At 38.8% G+C, this 22,519-nt stretch overlaps 1 pseudogene; it reads left to right on the top strand.

Annotated features, from left to right (window-relative positions):
* Window positions 1-22,519, top strand: part of LOC100614879 (histone-arginine methyltransferase CARM1-like) — a 267,533-nt pseudogene that overhangs the window by 192,114 nt on the left and 52,900 nt on the right.

Below are 22,519 nucleotides of genomic sequence, written 5' to 3' on the forward strand. Positions count from 1 at the left end.
AGGGCTGGGGATAACTAGTTTAGGGTGTTCCCTTTTGCCCTTTCATTTCTTTGATGCATGAGGACGCTGTTCATCCCCTTTTGCCCCTATCCATCCCTTCCACCATACGAGGACACCTAGACAGAGCTATCTTTGTAAAATGGGCCTTCACCAGACACCAAACCTGCAGCACCTGGATCTTGGACTCCCCAGACTCCAGAACTGGGAGCAATAAGTTTCTTTATACTCAGTTTCAGGTATTTTGTATAAGCAGCACAAACAGACTAAGACACCTCTGCCAAGGGAAGTTGTTCTTGTTTCCAACATTGACATACCTGTTATTTCAGTATTTAAACCACAATTCAAGAGACTTCCTTAGCTCACTTTGTAGCTTCTGAAATCTACTTTTCTTAAGCCAAAGTCTTTCTCTTAGACACCTACCTTCTTCTTTTAGTTCTCTCCTTACCCATCTGCTCCTAGAAGCCACTATTGGGCATTGCTGTCATGGGGGCCTATTTAAGGACCCATTTCATTCTAGGCATTAGAGGAGAGAAGCAGCGTGTTTAGAGAAAATGCTTGTTGATCTACAGCATTTTTCTACTGCAGCAGCCACACATTCTAGGGGGATTGTGATTAGGCCACATGTTTTCTTGGCAAGAAAAGAAGGAACGTTGGGACGGACTATAATTTAAGTACACTAAATAACTGATATGGCTTCAATGACTGGAGGAATACTAGGGTCCTTGGTCTCACGCCAATTTAGATAAAACAACACAACATGGATACACATGGAGTGGTTTCAAGGAGCAGAGAGTTTATTAGGCAAGAAGAAGGAAGGAAGAAGAAAACAGCTTCCCTGTACAGAGACAGAGAGAGGGGAGACTCGAGTAAAGAGAAACCTCACGTGCGGTGGAAAAGTGATTGCTTATACTGGGATGCTGTAGGAGGCGGTGTCTGGTTTGCACAGGGCCCAGGGGATTGGTTTTGATGAGGTGTGTCATTTATGTAGCCCGTGAAAAACCTGGCCCTCCTACCTTACCCTTTTAATATGCAAATATGAGTCGCCATGATGTTCTGAACACACGGTGTTATTTGGAGGTGGCCATGACTCCTTGGCACACCTGGTGACAAGAAGAAGAAGGCAGGAATCGCCATATTGGGTGGACCATTTCTAATGGCCAGGATTTGCGTATCAAATCTTGCCAGCCTGGCCCTTCAAGCCATTTTCTGTTAGAAAATAAATGGTTTGGGGATTGGTTTATTAAAAGAAAAAGCCTTTATAAGAACTCCTTTTGCCCTTTCTATCTGCCTAAAAATTATTTCTTAATAATTCCTGTATTATAATGAAACTAAAAAGCGTTCAGATGGTTGATCACTAATTATTGCTAACAATGTCTTGGAACTCTTTTCACCCTAGCAGGGAACTGGCCTCACATCCCCTCAACTTTTCCTTTTCCAGCTGGGTACCTCAAGAGTTTTATCCTATATGTACAAGGTGCTGCAAGAGAGAGAAAAACAGGATCAGTGAGTTTGGGTGTATGAGACTTTTCAAGACTAGATCAATATCTGAAAAGCAAAATCAGTCAAATCAACAGGTTGGCACCTGCACAATGCCAAGTAATCACGTTGACTCCATATTTTCCACGGAATTGATGAACCCTCTTTTGCTCTGGGCTGATGGTTTTGCCATCATGTAGCCACAGATTGGTGTCCAATCTTGCTCTTTTATCTACTGCAGCTGAGAAAATGATAACTGGTTTTGCCACCTGGGTCACTTTTTAATGATCTGAAAGACCACAAGGAGCCAGCATTTCTTTTGTGCAGTTCCTCATTCAACAACCTAATAGCTATCTGAAAAGCGCTTTCTTGAAAAGAAAAAAGTCTCTTCCTCTGAGGCAGAAGCAATAATACCGCATGATTCTCTGATTAAACTATCACACTGCGCATATTACAGGGCATCTGACCTGCTTGAAACTGACTTACTGCTGAGGTTTCTTGGTATTTGCACTGTTGTTTTTCTGCCAACAAGCCGTCAAATGACAGATGAGTGTCCCTAAACTTTAGTGTGAATGGCAAGTAAAGTGCCCAAGAAACTGCTGGGGCCCAGCTGCCTCCTGAGCAATGCTGGAAGGGGAAATGTGTTTTTCTTCAGGGGCACCGTCTGTGCAAATGAACTTCAATCACAGGTGAAACCAAAGCTGTCACTACAGGGTGCAACTCTGGAGCAAAAACACGCTGCATAGTCTCCTCACTACCCCAGTGGACAGGCAGCCTCTGCTAGCACCTACCAAAGTTAGAAGTAAAACCAAGAAAATCATTCTTTCTCCTCCCTAAACTCCTTAAAAATGTAATATTTTAAACTCTAAAACCTTCATGCTGTAGTATCTGAAAAAACAAATTCGTAAGTGGTGTGGTAGCTGGCACTTAAGGCAGTGACCTGGACATTACTGCGTATATCTCCAAGGGTTTTGTTGTGTATCATGACCAGTGAACATTTGGGGCGATCCTGCCAATATATATATAGTGATTTATTTTGGAAGCTATATGTGTATTACCGTATTCACACTTTATGTATGTTAGAAACATTCATCATTTTAACATCAAAGTTAAAATGATGAGATGCCACTGTATACCCACAAATGGCTAAAATTTAAAAGAATGACAACAAGCAAGTAGACAAGGATGTGGGGCCAGTGGAAGCCTCATATATTGCTGGTAGAAATAGAAAATGACACACTTTCAAAAACAACTGGGCAGTTTCTCACAAAATTAAACATCCACTCCCCTGTGACCCAGCAATTCTACTCCTTTGTGTTTCCCTAAGAGAAATGAACATTTATGTCCATACAAAGATTTGTACTTGAAAACATGGAAACAACCCAAATGCCTATTAACAAATGAAAGAATAAACCAGTTGAGGTGAATCTAAATAATGGAATATTGTTAAGCAACACAAGTGAACTATCTATGCACATAACAATATAGATGAATCTTAAAAACATGATGCCAGTCGAAAGAAGCGTATATTGTATGGGAATCATTTGTATTAAATTCTAAAACAGGGAAAACTAATCCACAGTGACAGAAAGCAGATCAGTGGTGGCTGAGGGATGGTGGATGGGTAAAGGGGGGTGGGATGAACTGTGAAGAGGCATGTAGGAAGTTTGAGGGGGACAGGTATTTTCTATATCTTGATTGTGGTGGTGGTTACATGGATATATATAGTTATTAAAATATTGAACTATACACTTAAAATTAGTGTTTCATTATATGTAAATCATACCTCATAAACATGATTTGAAAAAACAAAAGTAAACTTCTGGTCAACATGTACTTCTAGTCATCCATGTTGTAGCCTGTGTCAGTATTAGTGCAATAATATAAAAAATTAAAGGATTTAAAGAGGGAGAAAATATAAGAATAAAATGACAATATTTTAAAAATCTATAGATTTCACTAATGGCACACAAAAACCTATAGTGTTATGTAATTTAACATATTGATCGACTGGTGATATTATGATTTAAAGATCTGGTTGCATGTTAAGTTTATTTTGACAGTTGGTTATAAGGGCTGTTGCAGCTGTTAAAAAACAAACATCAGATATACAAATTCAAATGGAAGAAAAGTAAAATAGTTTGAGCTAAGTAAATAATAATATTCACTTTTCAACCCATCCACCATTATGCAAAGCATGTGAAATTCAGTTAATACATTTCTCTTTGCCCTGATGTCAGTCAGAAGCTCTTACAAATGAATCAGGATATGTGGCATTTTTACATTTTTAAGAAATAGATTTAAAATTATTTATTCTTTTGGAAGATTGTTTTAAGTTATAAAATTATATTGCCAAGTTTTTAAAATTTGCAGATATAAGGTTTTTATATCATTTTTAGCAACAAAACCGTATAACAGTGAAATATTCCAATGAGCCACTTTCAAAATGTTCTTTCCACAGCATGAGTTTCTTTTGAAAAATAGTTCCTCTTGCATTCATTACTAAAAAATCATCATTTCAGAATGGCAGAAGAAGTTTATTTTTTCAAAAATACTTCCTGGATGGGATAATTTTGACAGCTACTTGTCATTACAGAAACTTTCAACTCTTATCTTTAACAAGAAAATTCCATGATTGATTTGTAAGTGGAGCAACTCTCCTAAATACTTTGCTATTAAACCGCCAGTAAAGGCCCATTCCTGAAAAGATTTTCAAGGACATCTACACGTTATTCTAAAGTACTGTAAACAGTCTACTATCTCTTAAAGGCCATTTTTTCAGCATTCTTGTTGTGATAAAGCACACACACCATAAAATTTACCATCTTAACCATTTTTAAGTGTACAGTTCGGTGATAATTACTACATTCATGTTGTTATGCAACCATCACCACCATCCGTCCACAGAACTTTTTTCATCTCACAAAATGAAACCTCTCTGTCCATTAAACAGTAAGTCACTATTCCTCTTCCTCTCAGCCCCTAGTAACCACTGTCTCTATCATTTTGACTACTGTAGGTACTTCATATATGTGGTATCATACAGTATTTTTCTTTTTGTGATTAATTTATTTCACTTAGAATAATGTTCTCAAAGTTCATCCATGTTGTAGCATGTGTCAGAATTTCCTTGCTTTTTAAGGCTAAGCAATAATCCATTTTAGGTATATGCCACGTTTTGCCTATTCATGCATCTGTTGGTGAACACTTAGGTTGCATCTTAGTCCATTTTATGCTGCTGAGGTACTTTCTGCTCAACATATGGACACTAGGTAATTTATAAAGGACAGATTTATTTCTCATAGGCCTGGAGCCTGGTAAGTCCAAGATAAAGGTGCCAGTCTGTTTGGTTGTCTGGTGAAGGCTACATCCTCTGGAGGGGAGAAACACTGTGTTCTCACATGGTGGAAGGCAGGTGGAAGGACACATGAGCTGAATACTGTGTGAAATCTCTTTTATAAAGGCCTTAATCCCATTCACAAGGGAAAGGGAAGTATTTTTGAAAAAATAAACTTCTTTTGCCATTCTGAAATGATGATTTTTTAGTAATGAATGCAAGAGGAACTATTTTTCAAAAGAAACTCATGCTGTGGAAAGAACATTTTGAAAGTGGCTCATTGGAATATTTCACTGTTATACGGTTTTGTTGCTAAAACCTCATGGCCTAATCACCTTGTAAAGGGCCCGCCTGTTAATACCATCCCAACTGAGTTATAGAGGGCACACATTCAAGTCATAGCAGGTTTTTTCACTGTTTCAGCTATAGGAATAATGCTGCTATGAACATGGGGGTACAAATATATCTTCAAGATTGTGCTTTCAGTTCTTTTGGGCATATACTCAGATATGGAATTGCTGGATCATATGGTAATTCTACATTTAACTTTTTGAGGAACTGCCATATTGCCTTCAACAACAGCTGTATCATTCCCACCAACAGTGCACAAGGGTTCCAATTTTCCCACATCTTCACCAACACTTGTTATTTTCTTTTTTATATATATCCATTCTAATTGTGGTTTTGATTTGAATTTCTCTAATGACTGGTAATGTTGAGCATCTTTTTATATGCTTAGTTGCCATTCATATATCTTCTTGGGAGAAATGTCTATTCAAGTCCCTTGACTTTGCTGAATATGTTCATTAGTTTTAACGGGTTTTTGTAGAATACTTAAGATTTCTACATAGAAAGTCATATTTTCTGTGAACAGAGATCATTTTGCTTTTTTATTTCCAATTTGGATGTCTTTTGTTTCTTTTTATTGCCAAATTACTTGTTAGGACTCCTAGTACTACATCGAATAGAAATGATGAAAATGGGCATCCTTGCCCTGTTCCTTGTCTTAGAAGAAAACCTTTCCATCTTTCACCATTGAGTATGATGTTTGCTATGGGATGTTGATATATGGCTTCCATTATGCTGAGGCACTCTCCTTCTATTCCTGTTTTCTTGAGTGTTTTGATCATAAAAGAGTGTTGAATTTTGTCAAATATTGTTTCTGCATCAATTGAGATGATCACATGGGTTTTCTCCCTTTTATTCTTTTAAAATAATATGGTGAATTATTATATGTTGATCGGTTTTCTTATGTTGAACCATCCTTCCATTCAAGGAATAAAGCTCACTTGGTTGTGGTGAATAGTACTTTTAATATGCTGGTGAATTTTGTTTGCTAGTATTTTGTGTTGTTGTATCAGACCAGGATCAATGTTCATGATACTGGTTTATTTTTCTTGTTTTATTTTCTTCTGGTTTCTTTGTCAGGCTTTGGCATTCAGATAATAGTAGCTTCATAAACTGTGTTATGAAGTGTTTCCTCCTCGTCAGTGTTTTGGAAAACTTTGAGAAAGATTGCTGTTAGTTCACCAGTGAAGCCATCTGGTCCAGGGCACATTTTTATTCAACGATTTTTTATTGCTAATTCAATCTCCTAACTAGTTACAGGTCTACTCAGATTTTCTATTCCTTCATGATTCTGTCCTTGTAGGTTTTATGTTTGTAGGAATTTGTCTATTTCATCTAGGTTATCCAATTTGTTGCCATATGTTTGCTCATAGTATTCTCTTGTAATACTTTATATTTCTATAAATTCAGTAGTAATATACCAATTTCATTTCTGATTATAATAACTTGAGACTTCTTTTCTTTTTCTTAGTCAGCGTGATGGTTATTATTGAGTGTCAACTTGATTGGATTGAAGGATGCAAAGTATTGTTCCTGGGTGTGTCTGTGAGGGTGTTGCCAAAAGAGATTAACATTTGAGTCAGTGCGGTGGGAAAGGCAGACTCACCCTCAATTTAGGTGGGCACTTTAATCAGCTGCCAGCATGGCTAGAATAAAGCAGGCAGAAGAAATTGGAAAGAGCAGACTTGCTGAGTCTTCTGGCCTTCATCTTTCTCCCATGCTGGATGCTTCCTGCCCTCGATCATTGGACTCCAAGTTCTTCAGCTTTTGGACTCTTGGACTTACACCAGTGGTTTGCCAGGGTTCTCAGGCCTTTCGCCACTGAAGGCTGTACTGTCAGCATCCATATTTTTGAGGTTTGGGGACTCAGACTGGCTTCCTTGACAGCCTATTGTGGGACTTCACCTTGTGATTATGTGAGTCAATATTCTTTAATAAACTCCCCATCATATATACATCTATCCTATTAGTCCTGTCCCTAATAGGATAGATGCTATTGCTCTCCAGACTGGGTGACAGAGTGAGACCCTGTCTTAAAAATAATTCTCTCTTTGGCTTTGATTTTCCACAGCTTGATTATAATGTGTCTCAGTGTGGGTTTCTTTGAGTTCATCTTATTTGGAGATGAACCCTGACTAATACAGTCAGTCTAGATAACAATTTGTCAATTTTGTTTATCTTTTTAAAGAATCAAATTTTTTATTTTGTTGATTGTCCTCTATTGTTTTTCTATTATCTGTTTCATTTATCTCTGCTATAATCTTTATTGTTTTTTATTTTACTTTTATTTTTTGCTAGTTTTAAGGCTAGTCCTTCTTTTTCTAGTTCCTTGTCATTAAGGTAGGTTGTTGATTTGAGATTTTGATTGTTTTTAATGTAAGAATATATAGCTATAAATTTTCCATCAGCATTGGTTTCACTGTATTTCATAAGTTTTGGTATGTCGTGTTTTCATTTTCTTTCAACTCTGATTGTTTTCTGCTTTTCCTTCTGACTTTTTAAAAATCCATTGGTTGTTTAAGATGGTGTTCTTCAATTTGCTCAAATTTGTGATTTTCTTGTTTTCCTTTGATTATTGATTTCTAACTTTGTATCATTGTGGTTGGAGAAGAAGCTTTGTATAATATCTCTATTTTTAAATGTTTGAGACTTAATTTGTGACATAACATCTGGTGTATACTGGAGAATGTCTCATCTCCACTAAAGAATAATATGTATTCTGTTGGTGGGTAGAGTGTTCTGTATATGTATGTTAGAGCTAGTTGGATTATTGTGTTGTTCAAATGCTCTATTTCCAGCTTTGTCTCCACTCCTTTTGATTCATTGATGTCACTAAATTACATCCTTGTTATATTAATTTGCTTGATTATGACAATAACTCACAATGTATATACATATTAAGCCATCATGTTGTATACATTAAATACCTGCAATTTTTATTTGTCAATCATACCTCAATAAAGCTGAAGGGGATGATTGCATCCCCTTCCCATTTATTGTAATTGTAATGATTACGATTACATTATTGTGCATCCAAAAACATAAATTAGGCCAGGCGTGGTGGCTCATGCCTATTATCCCAGCACTTTGGGAGGCCAATGTTGGCAGATTGCTTGAGCTCAGGAATTCAAGACCAGGCTGACCAATGTGGTGAAACCCCATCTCTACTAAAAATACAAAAATTAGCCAGGCATGGTGGCAGGCACCTGTAATCCCAGCTTCTTGGGAGGCTGAGGCAGGAGAATCACTTGAGCCTGGGAGGTGGAGGCTGCAGTGAGCCAAGATCATGCCACTGCACTCTAGGCTGGGTGAAAGAGCAAGACTGCATCTTAAAAAACAACAACAACAAAACATAAACTAGAAATTGTTTTTTTAAGTTAATTATCCTCTTAAATCATGTAGAAAATGAAAAGTAGAGTTACAACTATTGTTAAAACAACGCTGGATTTTATAAATCTCCGTGTATTTACCTACATTGATATGTTTTTCTTCATATGACTTTGTGCCCCTGTCTAATATCTTTTCATTTTAACCTGCAAGACCCCCTTTGGATTTCTTGTAGGACATGTCTAGTGGTAACAAATTCCTTCAGCTTTTGTTTATCTGAGAATGTCTTAATTTCTCCCTGATATTTGAAGGACAGATTTTTTGGGTATAAAATTCTTGGTTAACAATTTTTTTTTATTTTTAATTTTAGCACATTAAATATATCCACCAATGCCTTCTGGCCTGCAAAGTTTCTGATGAGAAATCTACTTGTAATCTTATTGATGATCTATTGTATGTAATGAGTCACTTCTGTCTTGCTTTCTTTTCTTTTCTTTTTTTTTTTTTTTTGTTTTTTGTTTGTTTGTTTGTTTGTTTGAGACAGAGTCTTGCTCTGTCACCCAGGCTAGAGTGCAGGGGTGCCATCTCAGCTCACTGCAACCTCCACCTCCCAGGTTCAAGCGATTCTCCTGCCTCTGCCTCCCAAGTGGCTGGGATTACAGGCATGCACCAGCAGGCTTGGCTAATTTTTGTATTTTTAGTAGAGATGGGGTTTCACTGTGTAGGCCAGGTTGGTTTCAAACTCCTGGACTCAAGTGTTACACCCACGTTGGCTTCCCAAAATGCTGGGATTACAGGTGTGAGCCACCATGCCTGTACCCTCTTGCTGCTTTCAAGACTTTCTCTTTGAGACTGGATGCAGTGGCTTACATCTGTAATACCAGCACTTTGGGAAGCTGAGGTGAGTGGATCACCTGAGACCTAGTCTCTACAAAAAATACAATAATTAGGCATATGTGGTGGCACATGCCTGTAGTCCCAGCTACTTGAAAGTCTGAGGTGGGAGGATTGACTGAGCCTGGGAGTTCAAGGCTGCAGTTAGCTGTGATCGTGCCATTGCCCTCCAGCCTGGGTGACAGGGTGAGACCCTGTCTTAAAAAAATTCTCTCTTTGTCTTTGATTTTCCACACTTTGATTATAATGTGTCTCAGTGTGGGTCTCTTTGAGTTCATCTTATTTGGAGTTTGTTGAGCTTCTTGGATATTTATATTAATATCTTTCATCAAATTTGGAAAGTTTTCTATGATTTCTTTTTCAGATAATCTCTCCATCCATTTCTGTTTCTCTTTCTGAACTCCATCAGTGCCCACGTTGGTCTGCTTGAGGGTGCTGTATAGGTCCCTTAGGCTTTATTTTTGTTCAATCTTTTTCCATTTTGTTCTTTAAACTTGATAATTTCAGTTGTCCTATCTTCAAGTTTGCCGATTCTTTCTTTGGCTTGCTTCAATCTGCTTTGAATCCCTCTAACAAATTTTTTATTTCAATTGTTGTGCTGTTGAGTTCTAAAAATTTTTTTGGTTTCTTCTTGGTTCCCCCATCATTTTACTGATATCTCAGTTTTGTTCATACATTTTTTTTACTTTCTCAATTTCTTCTTTAGCTTTTTGAGCATCTTTAAGACAGTTGCTGTAAAGTCTTTGTCTTGTATGTCTGTTTCTAGTTTTTCTTGGGGACAATTTCTGTCCCCAAGAAACTGAACATTTGAATTTAATAGTGTGGTGGTAGGAAATCAGATTACGCTCTTTCCCCAGGGTTTGCTGTTTTTAAAATTTGTGTTTTTTATTATTTTAATCTGTCTCCATACCAAGAATCAGCCTGAAGTGTAAACTTTCACTGGGCATATGCAGTAACTTACTAATTTCCCCTATGTATGCAGATGCTTTTGAATGCCCTAGCCTTTAATGTCTGACTCCCAAAAGGGGAAAATAGAAAAATGATGGAAATCAGGGTGTCAACCTTTGAAATCTCCTGGAAGTTTTGGAGAGAGAAGCTTATGAAAATTGGAAGGAAGGGGCCACAGTGACTGCCTGCCTCTGTGTCTGCACCTCCATAATCAGAAGCAAAAATCAATTATCAGAACATAGAACCCGGATATTTGGAGGACAGAGTTTCTATTGCTCACCCTTGCTCCCACAGGCTGCATAAAAGCTTCTTCAGTAACACTTGCACAGCTGCCTGCTACTAGGCTGGAGGTAGGGAATGGATAGCTGTTGCTGAGCTAAAAGTTCCAACTGACCAAAATTAACCACAGTTTACCATCTAAACCTTCTCCTGGAAATTGCAAGCCTTCAATTTACACCAGAATTTTAATATAGTTACATAAAGCAGATTTTGCCTGTGCAATTATTTTCTAGGTGGGGACGTTGGATTCATGGTGCTTCCTACTTCTTCATCTTTCAAAAATTCTCTTGAATATAAAACTAACCACATCACATAGTCCCCTATGGACTTGTAACCTTAAATTCTTATCTCTAATAACATGATGCTGTGAATAAATATCACATGTAGAGCTATCTCTACAACTTTCTCTTTGTGTGAGTTTTTCAAAATTTCCATCAAAGTCATTGCTCTATCAGTAGTTATGGTTATACAGTTTTCCCATGAAACACTGAGTTTATTAAAACTCATGAGATCTTCTTCCAGAACTCCTTCATTTAGTTGAGTCACAAAAAAGCAGTTGTTCTTATATTTGTTATTGAAACACATTTTTCTTAAGAAGATCTATACTAAATACAAATATATATATCAAACCTCCCACATAACATATATCTGAATTTTTCTAAAATCATCAGTAATGCTTTCTCTGCATCATCAATAATATTTGCTGAGAAATGAATTTATTTCTGTTTTTTGCCACATTGATTCCATGTATTATTTTAGCCATTTTTACTACAAGGAGGACAAGTATTTCTCATTGATATTTGGCTTGTTATCTTTTTTTTTATGTAAGGAATATCAAAACTGGCTTATAAAGTTTGGTGAAATTTTATGAAGAATTGAACTGAGTAATACAAAACTTTCAACATTGCTTTAAAATCGTAAGTTTGTCTTCATATCTCAGATGATAAGTTGTTTAAATGTCTTGCAAATTCTGATGATTTTTAATGGCACAATATGTACCCTTAAGCTAAGATTTGTTGTTAATGATATTTAGTGTAAATATATATTTCAGATAAGTTTTTTTATAATATCAAATATTTTCAACTGTATTCTTGTGACAGATATCCATGACCTTTGGATCAAAATGGGCCTAAGAGCCAATAATGAAAAGGGTCAACTCTGCCATTTTTTTATTGTTGCTTACTTTTGTATTATGACTATATAGATAATGTCTTAGATGTCTTTGAGCCAGAAAGTGGGTGAATAAAGTGCTATATAGGAGGAAAATAGGTGCCTAGAGCACCTCAATTTGCTTTGTTCCCCCACCTAGGCTGCCAGCTTTTTATTGGCAATATAATATAGACATGAAGAGTATAAGCTTGAAATAAGTGTCTGGGTATCGTTTACTAGCTCTGTGGTCCTACAAAACTGCTTAAACTCTTGCTCTTTGGTTTCCTCATCTGTAAAATGAGGACAATAATAGTGCAGCCTTATCATCAACTCCTTTTCCTCTTTCTCCATATTCAACACATCAAATCTAACAAACTCTACCTTTAAAACATACCCAGAATTCAGCCACTTCTCAAGCCCTCTACCATTCCCCTTCAGGCTAAGTCATCTCCTACCTAAAATACTAGAGGAGCCTCCTAACTAGTCTACTTGCTTCATTCCTTGCTCCTCTTATTCTGTTTTCCACAAAACAGCCAGATAAATTCTTTAAAATATAAGTTAGGACCTGACACTTTTGTTCTGGAACTTTCTGGTGGTTTCCCATTCTAATCTGGATAAAATCCAGAGTCCTTGCTGTAGCCTGCAAAGCCATTCGTGGTTGACCATCCATTCCTTCTGTTTACTCTCATGCTTCCCTCACTCACTCTGCTCCAGCATTTCTGGCCTTATTTCTCTTCTCAAACACAGCAAGGACACTTCTACCACATGGACCTTGCTCTAACTGTTCCGTTTTCTAGAAAAATTCTTCCCCCAGGTAGCCACAAGGCTAGCATTTACTCTATTCAGTTCCCTTCAAATGTTCACTTAGAAGGTCTTCTCTAATCACTCTATGTAAAGAAGAATCTCCCTTTGGATCATTCTCTTTTCCTTTATCCTGCTTTATTTTTATTAATGGCACTTTTATATCAAACACATTTCAAATCAATACTCTGCTTATCTGTCTCCTACCACTAGCCCACTGGTTCTCAATTTTGGATGACGTTGCCTCCTGGAAGACATTTGGTAATGTCTGGAAACATTTTTGTCTGTCACACTGAGGGAAGGAGTAGAGGCCAGACATGCAGTTAAGCACCCTAAAATACTCAGAGAAGTTCCCTACAGCAAAAAAAAAAAAAATTATCTGGTCCAAAATATCAATATTGAGAAGGCCAGCTGTAGGGTTCAGCAGCATGAGAGCAGGAACCTGGTCTATGTTGTCCCTGGTATTTACAACCTGGTACATAGGAGGTCCACAATACATTTCTGTTAAGTAGCTGAATCAGATGAGAATATGGTAAAGAATTTAGTACAAAATCTGGCAAATGGTAACTATTTCTTTTAACACTGAACAAATATTTATTTAGTTTTACGATGTGCCAGACACTGTACTAGCTTCTTAGGACAAAACATTAAGCAAAACATCCTAGGCCCCTGTTCACATAAAGGTTGCCTCTTACTGGATGTTAATATTAGTTGTTATTAACAGTGTTATCACTTTAATTTACATCAGTCATCCTAGCTCTACCCAGGATTTGCCATGAGACCAGGGTTTTTTGTTTTATTTTGCTTTGTGTTTTGATAGGATTCTTATTTTTCAGAGATGCCCTGGAAGACTTGGAGAGTAGGTTTGCCAGTAGCAGCTTGGTATGGTGTAAATAAGAACTGTAGAATTTGAAATCCAATAAGCTAGGTCGATATTGGGGTAGCACTGAGTATAGGTGTTATCAGTCAGGATAGGCAAGGTCTGCTACATATCAAAGGTCTTCAACTTCTTAGGCCTAAAGCCCATTTTTTGCTCACATACATGTCCATGCCTATGGCTTATTTTACTGACTAAAGCAAGTCATGTGGCTCAGGCTGATGTGAATGGGGCAAGAACGTATGATTTTACCTGGGGGAAGGGAAGAGAATATTTTTAGATGATGGGAAAACCCTCTGGTTTTTTCATCTTCAAAAATCTGTCTGATTTTGTAAAATCCATTGGCTAGATATTTGATTGCAAGTCACAGAAAGGTATATTGGCATAGAAAAAAGAAAATGTACTGGGTCATGTAACCAGGCAGTCTAGAGAGGGAGTGGTTAGCAACTCAAATGAGTTTTTCTCCCCAGCCCCGCATCTCTCCCCCGACCTTGTTATTGAGGAAGAGGCTTGCTGCCCAACACACATAGGAGCCACTACTGCAGCACTTACTTTCAAGAAAAAGAAAGGTTGGGGGGTTGTATTGCAAGCTGACTAGCAAGGAAACAGGAGGCAAGAGTCAAATCTGCCTCCCTAATCTAAGGGTGGGTCAAGCTTTTATGGCATTTCTAACTAGTTCTAGGTAATACCAATGTAGCCAATCTGCCAGGCTGATGGTGTTAGCAATCAGAAGGCACGTGCCCAGGCAATTTTGGCTCTGTATCATCTGCAACAACTTAAGCCATGGTTAATTGGTTTGAGCTGGTCCTGTGGTTACAACCTTAGCTCTGTCTCCTTCTCTCTCTGTTGGATTCATTCTTTTACTACAGACAGTCCATCTACATGTGGAGGAGATGACTGACAATCTCTGAATAACATCCTTTCAGATCCATGACTCAGAAAACAAGTCATCTTCTCCTCCACATCTACAATGAAAAAAATCTGGGGAAGGATTTTGATTAGCCTGGCTGCCTACCCTCCCAGTCATTATTCTGGGAGGAATGGGAGTACAGTGATTGCCTGGACCTGAATCACATGCCCATTTCTGTGGCCAGGGTAAGGGAAGTTGTCTGTAATCAGCAGCCTCCCCAGCATCATATGATCAGAATAGGGGAGAAAGAATTTACCAGAATTTACCAGTGGAAGAACAGATCCTGTACAGGTGAAGTTAGCTGCAACATTGAACACATACCTACCCTACTCTAAATACAATGAAGCATATAAAAGTCTTTTTTTTTAAGCTTTAAAGCATTGTTCACATGCTAATTGCTGTTATTATTCTTTACAGGTTGAATAAAAAGCCACATTATTTACTAGGGTAAATTAATGTAGGTGGCAGGCAACTATTGTTCTATACACTTAGTTAGTTGGAAGTAAAGCTGTAATAAATAGGCAAGAGGTTACCAGCAAATGGAGTAAGTCAATGACAAAAGCTGTTTAGTATTAAACCTAGAAGTGGTGCTTGTTACTTAGGAATGACACTACATCTGCAAGACTGTACCTATACAGCTGTAATGTGAAAAATTCTGCGGTATGTATTTTCTGAGTGCTATTATGTTTCTGGCTTGGTGCTAGGGGATATTCAAGAAGAGTAATACACAGCCCTTCTCTTGGAGCAATGTTCAACTCCAACCAGATCCCAATAGCTCCGAATATGCAGATTATGTCAAGGAAGGATCAGGACAAATTGACTGAATTTTTCACTTTTCCTCCTGATGCCTTGACAGCCTGTTTCTCATGCTTACTGAATGATGTTTAATTTAATTCATGTGCTCGAGGCAGCACGCTCTGTGTTGCAGCTGTGCACAGTTTGTTTGAAAGGGCTTTCACGGCAAGGCCAAAGGCAGGAAGCACACTGCCGTGATGCCTTGATGAATAGACCCCTTGGGAAAGAAGCGCCTTTATAATGAAGTCACAAAAGAAATCTTCATAAATCCTCAGAAGCCCAGTGGCTTGCATGTGTGAGTGCAACTAAAATACTTCCAAAACAACCCTGCCAAAGGTAAATAAGGCCAATAGTAGGCACAATTTTTATAAATCTGACTGCTGTGTCTCCAGGCACCATTCCTATAGTCATTTCTCTGTACACAGCCACACATGCACGCACACGGACATGCATAAACACATATGTGCATGCACACACACTGTATCCATCACTGTTATGAACCCTGCTCCCATTTCTAGCTCCCACTGCCTCCTGCTTTTCCAATCAAAACAGAGAAAAAGAAATAATTGTCACTCTCCCTTGTTGATTGATCAACTGGGTTACTCTTGTGTTAATGAATTTGACCTTCTCAATCAGTGTTGCAATTTTAGGCCTTGAACTCTAACTGTGATAGATGACAGCCTCTGAGAAAAGGAGAGAGGTGGGTTGATGGGAATCATACTTAACAATATCATGACAACAGTCCTGAAGGTGAAACTGATTCAGTCTTTTTAGCAAGAGTGGGGTACAGTGATACGGGATCCATCTCTCTGTGAGCCCATATCACTTAGATATATTCCTTGTAGATGCCCAGTTCCAGGAAAATGTCCCCAGCCTTACTTAGCTGAAGTCCTCAGGTGCTAACATTTAGACTTATTAGCTGGAGGCTTTTTCCTGAAACCGGCATCAAAAAGGCACTGTCTCTTGATCTTCACTCCAGGAACTGGAGCTGCCTCAGAGGTAGTGAGGCTGCACTGATGAACAGCTTCCTTTCCTGTCCTTTATCACTGTGGGTTAGTTTGTCGGGCCTGCCATAACCAAGTACCACAGGGTGGTGGCTTAGACAACAGAAATTTATTTTCTCTCAGTTCTGGAGGCTGGGAGTCCAAGCTTAAGGCATCAGCAGGGTTCGTTTCTTCAGAGGCCTCTCTCCTTGGCTTGAAGATTGCCTTGTTTTCTCTGTGTCTTCCCATAAGCTGTCCTCTGTAGTTGCCTATGTCCTGATCTCCTCTTCTTATAAGGACACCAGTCATATTGAATTGGGGCCCACTCTAATGACTTTATTTTAACTTAATCTCTTTAAAGACCCTGTCTCTAAATTCAGTCACATTCTGAGCCACCAGGGGTTAGAACTTCAGCATATGAATTTGGGGAACTGCAATTCAACCCATACTGACCTGCCACTCTCTCCTTACCCTGACTGGTGGCCTGGGTACTGGTGGACTGGTTCCCTTCAGCTGCCCTAACTGCCTCATGCAGGGCAGGTTTGGCTGACCCAGGCTCCATGGAACCCAAGAGAAGAATTGAAAGGTGTCCCCCTGAAAAAAGCCAAGGGACAAAGCCAAGAAGCCTTCCAAAGCAGGAGGTAAGAAACTTGGCAAGCTGGAGAGGGTCCTCAGGTGCTAACACTTAGCTGGAAAGAGGCTGCCAGAGGGTGGAAGAGGGAGAAGGTTAAATCGAAATGACAAAAGAGGGTGGTCTGGGTCAGCGCCAGAGCTGGCAGGCTCCAGTCCCTGGCTGCTTTCTCGATGTTTGTGGCAGCAAAACACTAAGATCACATGGACACAAAGGAGGAAACAGCAGACACCAAGGCCTGTGTGAGGTTGAAGGCTGGGAGGAGGGAGAAGATCAAAAACTACCTGTTGGATACTATGTTCGCTTCCTGGGTGATGAAATAATCTGTACACCAAACTCCCACCACACACAGTTTACCTATGTAACAAGCCTGCACGTGTACCCTGAACCTAAAATAAACGTTTTTGTAAAAAGAGAACCTGAGAGAGCATAGGCATTAACCCAGCCTTACACAATTTATTCAAAATCTGGGCATTCCCATCTTTGCCTCGCTGTCTCTAGCTCGTGATTCTGTAACGTTACACACTTTGCTTTCTCTGTCCAACCTTCTTTCTCCCCATAGTTACCGAGTGAGCTCGTCATCCTTCCAGATTTTACTAACATGTCACTTCTGGTGTAAAGGTTTCTTGACTCCATATATTTTAGTAGTTCAGAGATCCAACTAAATTTTCATGAGAATAGAGACATGTCTTTGCACTTTGAGTCCCCACATTTGTAAATTATCAACAAATGTTTATTCAGTGAATGTTTTCAATTGGGAAGATTAAAATCTTTGAACTCAGTTTATGGGCTCCTTCCTGTGTCTCCCGTCTTTATATGTAGGGAAGTGCTTGTTATAATACATAGGTCGATGCCTTCAGCAGTGTGAGCAGTTTAATGATTGCGAAGGCAGATTCTGGTGCCTCACTGCTTGAACTTGAATACTGATTTCACTGTTTCTTGGCTTGGTGACCGTTTCAGTTTGCTAGGGCTGCCAAAAGAAAGTAGTACAGACTGAGTGGCTTCAAGAGACCTTTATTGTCTCACAGTTCAGGAGGTGAGAAGTCCAAGACTAAGGGGTCAGCAGGTTGGTTCCCTCTGAGGACTGTGATGGAGAATCCGTTCCAGGCCTCCCTCCCAGCTACTGGAAGATTGCTGGAATCTTTGGCATTCCTCGGCTTCTGCTGTATCACACTGAACCCTGCCTTCGTCTTCCCATGATGCACTCACTGTGTGTAGCTATCTCCAAATTTCCGCTTTTTGTAAAGACAAGAGGTGTATTGTATTAGGGGCCCACCAGACCCCAGTACAATTTAACTAATTACATATACAACAACCGTATATTCAGATAAGGTCACGTTCTACGGTCCTGGGGGTTAGGACTTCAACATATGAATTTTGGGGGAACACAATTCAACCCAGTAATGGTGACCTTTGACACACTGCCTAGTTTCAGTTCCCATATTAGTAAAATAGAATAATAATATATCCTACCTTATGAGGCTGTTGAGCAATTAAGTGAATTAATGTATATAAAGTGCTTAAGACAGTACAAGCCACAAGTAAGCCCTACTTGGCATTAGCTGTTATTTCTGGTGTGTATATGTCTGTCTATTCCACTAACCTATCATAGGTAGAGACTATGCTTGGTCCTACGGACAACGGTATTGCATCACATATATTACAACACATAGCAGAGCACTTTGTGCCTGATACACAATCTTTGATTAAATGTAAGGCGGAGATAGTTCAGAGTGATACTGGGGCAGGAACTGAAATTCTGTCTGCATGTATGAGACAGTATATTTGGTATATTAGGCTTTGTCATCCCATTTATATAGTTAGATCTCAAAGCCTTCCCCTAGGAGAAATTTGAAACTGCTCCTCTTTCTTGGTTTCTCCCTGAGGTTTCCTTGCTTTCTTAAAAATGTGTAGGGAATTTGGTACTGCATACACAAATGCTGTTTTTTCTTCAGGTATAGAGAGATAATTCAGCTTGAACATCTTACCTTTAGTTATTGGCATAATTGAATGTGGCACTTATGTGGTGCTTTCTCAATTGTGATATTATCAGTGCAAGGCAGAATAAAGAAGGGAAGAGCAATGTGATATTTCTTCCTCAGAGGCCTGGGTGGGCCATCTGGCAATCTTTAAATCTGGGTGCCAGATTGAATAACATGCTTTGGGTGACTTTTTAAATGCATTATTCAGGGGAGATGTTGTTTTAACCTCTGCACTTCACACAGCTTTCTAGCTGATGGAAATCTTTTCTCCCCTTTGCTTGAAAATTACATGGAACGTAGCCCAGTAGAGACTAATAAATCAGGAGGAGAATTCCTCAGCTGGTCTGAATAGTACCTAATGATGGAAAAGGTGGTTGAATCAAGCTACCTAAAGCAAGAGCAAGGAAACAATGTGCAATTGTTAATTCCCCAAATATATGAGACACAGTCTGGTTCCTGATTCAGTAACTCCTCTTGTTCCAAAAATAGGGGAGGTCATCTCCACTTGGGAATCCAAGTAGTGGAATGAGAAAATAGCTGCACGGGGCACAGTGGGTTTGGCTTCTAGCCTTGACCGGATTGCTCATTGGTTTCTTGAAATCGGTAAGATGTATCACTTCTCTAGCTGTCAGTTTTCCTTTTTGTACAATGCGATTGTTGAACTATGACTGCAATCTTTGAGGTCCTGCCTCTGCTTTTACTTCCTCTATAACATTGTGCAAACCTATAGATTCTCGGTCTTCTGGCTCCAGGGTAAATACTTTTACTCTAGTTTCTGACAGCCCACCACTTAATTACTCTGTTGAAGCTCAGTACCAATACCTGTGTTTTCTATATTTTATTGTCTCAAACTGAACTCTAGGTTTGAATGAGACTCTGATCTTGCTTTACAAGTAAATGAAACAAAGGACAGGTGGGGTCAACCCTATTTCTTAATTCTGAGAAATTGTCTTAATGACTCAGGAAAGAAGCATTTCTACATGAAAGATAGAGGACTATTCATCATCATTATGCGTGTATGTTTTTTGTGAGGTCTTGGCATGAAACAGAAACTGATAGAAGGAAATATAAAAAGTGAAAAGCATGCCTGGACCTTCCCTTTAACTTAAGGCATCCTAGCCGGAAGGCTAAGGTCACTGATAACTGACTGAAACAGAAGAAGGGATTGTCAGAAATACATCAGCTGCTCGCTTTTCAAGTACAGATCTTGTTTAAATGCTTTGAGGTGGTAACAAGTCAGTTAAGGGACTAACTGGCTAGGGATGAAATGATCTTTGGCACACTTAACCAAGACAATGTGTTTTGATTATCTTGGAAGAAAGATGCTTTGTAAGGGTGCAGTGATCTGGGTCACTCTACCCAAATCATCACCAAATATTTCTCTGAAGCAAGAGGGGATATGGATGTGGAGGAAATTCTGAAACCTCCAGTCTTGCTGAACAATCCCTGTAACACAAGTGGGGTGGCATGGAGAAGGAGGACGAACACATACCAAGATCCAGATTCTAAAAGCCCATGATTTTTGAGACTTGTAGTAAGTGTATTTTCATTCAGACCTAGTTTCTTATTAGAGCCTTGCTGCCTTAGTGTGTTTATTCTATTAATCCTAACGATATTTACTTCACAATGGAGTTCCACGTGAGTTAACCCTTCCTTAGGTGGGTTTTCTCTTACCGTGAATATTTCCAACCATTCATAGCACTACTTGCTTGACCTTTCAGAAAAATGATTTTTTCATGAGCAGCTTTCTTATACTAGGTACTCTTTTTCTTAAGAAGGGCCTACAGAAAAGAAAATTCAGAATGCCTTAGTTATGTTTTTGTGGTATATGCATTTTATCAGCCCTTACTGTGGAGAAGCAATTCCATTTATTTAGCTGTGGCCTCCTCAAAGCTTCATAGAACTGGTTGCAGATTGGACTTCCAGATATTCGTGTCACTGGTGGCCATTAAAGCCAGGGTTGGGCTAATTAGCTGAATTGTACATTTGAGGAGAAATCATTTAAGAAGATGAAACATGTGAGGTTTGATAAAAACCAAAGACAGTTTTTATACTTACATAACATTTGATGGAAAATAAAATCCAGATAATCCCAATTTCTTCATATTTAAATTGTCAAAATATTGCTTTGTCAGAATTGTTTCATAGACATACAGTTTTTTTTTTTCCAACAAAGCTCCTCATTTTGTTTGGTCCTATCACCAGTACTTTATTATTTGTATAAAAGTTTGAAACTAGCAGGGTCAAACATATAATTTAGCAGCCATTTATATTATCAGAAATCCAACTTCAACTAGTCCTTTGGTAAAAATTTTATATTCACATTAGCTATAAAAAAACCCAGATGAGTCAAGGGCTTTGTAAAGTGACTCACTGCTATAAAGAAACTGAGTAACCTTAATAGAATTGATTTGAATTTCAGTTTTCCTATCTAAAAAATGAAGATAATAATAATGCATCTCCCATAGTGTCGTGGGGTAGACATGAGATAATTAAGGGAATACATTTTGTGAAAGGTAAAAGTCTAATATTATCATTGATTTTTAACCAAAAGCAAATCTACCAACTATAATTATGTAACTAAACTCTAATATGATTGATTTTATCAAAAGCAAAGCCACTAAAATATCATATAACTGTAAAATCACATAACCTAACTATAACTCTGGTTATATAATTATATAATTACATACTGATTTATCTGCCCAGAGGAGGCAAATCAGAAATTTTTTTATGTATTAATATTTATTTAGCATTTCTCTAAACTCCATAGCTATACTGGTTACTCACAGTCCTCTACCCCTTGAAAATTGCTCTTGGGTGGAAAAAAATCTCCAGTGGGGAAATTTACACATTTGTGTCAAAGGGGGCTGTAGGTAGAAGAGACTCTCCGCTCTTTAAGACAAAGTTCTCTAGCACTGCACATTCTCTTGAAGCCCTAAGGTAACACAGCTACAGATGGCAAAAGGGTAGAAATTGGGGCATGCATGGGGGCTCACACCTGTAATCCCAAAAACTTTGGGAGGCCAAGGCAGGAAGATTGCTTGAGTACAAGAGTTTGAGACCAGTCCAGGAAACATGGCAAGACCCCATCTCTACAAAAAATACAAAAATTAGCCTGGTGTAGTGGTGTGTGCCTGTAATCCCAGCCACTTGGGAGGCTGAGGCAGGAAGATGGCTTGAGCCCCAGGAGGTCAAGGCTGCAGTGAGCTGTGACTGTGCCACTGCACTCCAGCCTGGGTGATAGAGTGAGTCAGTGTCTCCAAAAAAAAAAAAAAAAGTCGGTCTGAGTTCTGAGTTCTCAGACCATATGGTTCTGTTATGACTACCATGGGTAAGAGGCTCCTTTGGTTAAATAAGACACCCAGCATCTGTCCATTGGTTCAGCTGTATCTAACAGAAAACCCAAATTAACACTGGCTTAAATGCACAAGGACTTTTTTTTTTATCTCTTGCAAAAGAAATCTGTAGGAGGGAGCCTAAGGCAATGTGGCAGCCCCACAAAATTCATAGAGCCCCAGCTTCCTGTTATGTTTTCCTGGTGTACGGTATATGGCTTATCTGAAGGTCAGTCACCTCAAGGTTCAAGATGGCTCTTGGAACTTCAGTCAACGAATTCATGTTCTGGAAAATAGGATAAAGAAAGGGAGGACCCAAAAATGTCTTCCCTTAGCTTTTTTTCCTCCTTTTAAGTAACCTTCCTGGAAGCCCCTCCCAACAATGTATGCTATCTTGAAGGCCAGAACTGACTAAATAGATATACTTAGCTGCAGAGGAGGCTA

This window comes from Pan troglodytes, chromosome 11 (genome assembly GCF_028858775.2).
Source record: "Pan troglodytes isolate AG18354 chromosome 11, NHGRI_mPanTro3-v2.0_pri, whole genome shotgun sequence".
Taxonomy (NCBI): domain Eukaryota; kingdom Metazoa; phylum Chordata; class Mammalia; order Primates; family Hominidae; genus Pan; species Pan troglodytes.